Genomic DNA, 1,546 nt, shown 5'->3' on the forward strand with positions numbered 1-1,546 from the left:
GTATGTTATATTAGCTATAGAATTAATGTATGAGTGTGACACTTGTGACGTAAAGAAAATAGTGTTTGTGGCATAACAGAAACATTTCTATGAAAGTATATTAAAAATGAAAAAGAATATAGATAGATTTCTATGAGTTGTGTGTTTATAATTATTTAATTTTGAAAAAAAAACGTACAGCTAATGAATTATAAGTGGTTTACCATACTTTTAGGTGAGTCTGCACTATTCAAATGTTTATATATCGTTTAATTTAAACGCAAAAAAAAACAATTGGGACGCTGAAAACGTACACAGTAAAACAATAGGTTGTAAAATGTTGTCATGGTTGTCAAAGGTTAAATAGATTTGTTTGTAAGAAAATTGCGTTAAAATAACTTAAACGTAATACGAAAATGAAGGATGTAAAAAAATGCAGAAAGGACTAACAATTATTCAGATAATTTAAATGCAAAAAAAACAATTAGGACGCTGAAAACGTACACAGCAAAACAATACGTTGTCAACGAGTCAAAGTTGATTTATTTGTAAGAAAATTGCGACAGTATACTTGTAATACAGAATAGTTGAAAAATATCCTCACCTTTCCCATATTAAATAAGAATTTCTTAATAATAACGTTAATATTTCAGTGCGCAGGTAAAATTCTGCAAAAGCAGCGATTTCTGTTTATTTGTTTACGTTGTTATCGGTTACTGTTTATGCGCGCATGCGCAACCGGACATCGCAAACGGGAAAGTGGGTGACATCACTTGTTACAAGGTCATTTGAGTTTTATAATTATATAGATTACATACACACATGCAAAGAACAAGTAAAAAACATTTAACATGTGGATTACACTAACTGCAGATATCTCAACCTTAACGAAACATCAGTTTTCTAGAACCTGCTTATATACCGTCGAATCATTCAACATGCTTTTTTAATAGTTAAGTGTAAATCAAGGACGTTTCGAAAGCACTAGAATATTAGAAAATATTAACCCAAAATGCAAAAATAAAAATAAAGAATGCAGTTTAGATTCCCGGAAGAAAAAAATAATAATTGTAACCTATTGCAGACTAAGCACCTACACAATCCGATTTTAAAATTGTTTATAATGACCAAAGAGAAATCATTTATATATGGATAAAAAATGTCTAAACAAAAATTGTTAAATAGAAATAGACTTAGCACTTGCATTAGCTGATTTCGGAAGCGTCTTCAATTTTAAATCACAATATATATATATATATATATATATATATATATATATATATATATATATATATATATATATATACTAGCATTTCAGCCCGGCGTTGCCCGGGTGTTTGGAGGTGTATGTTGAGAAAAAAAAAGAAAAAGAAAAAGCGGTCAATTTTTTAATCCTTTGACCCCTATTATGTCCCCTTAATATTCATTGTTTTAGACTCAAATCAAGTTATTAAGTTATATCCATGTCCAAGGAACCTATATCTTAAATTTCAAGTGTTTAGACCCACAATTGGCGGAGGAGTTTGGTAGAATTCTCAAAGGTCAAATCGTTGAACTTTGACCCCTT

Source organism: Euprymna scolopes, chromosome 20 (assembly GCF_053919585.1).
Source record: "Euprymna scolopes isolate OS-2025 chromosome 20, ASM5391958v1, whole genome shotgun sequence".
Classification (NCBI taxonomy): domain Eukaryota; kingdom Metazoa; phylum Mollusca; class Cephalopoda; order Sepiida; family Sepiolidae; genus Euprymna; species Euprymna scolopes.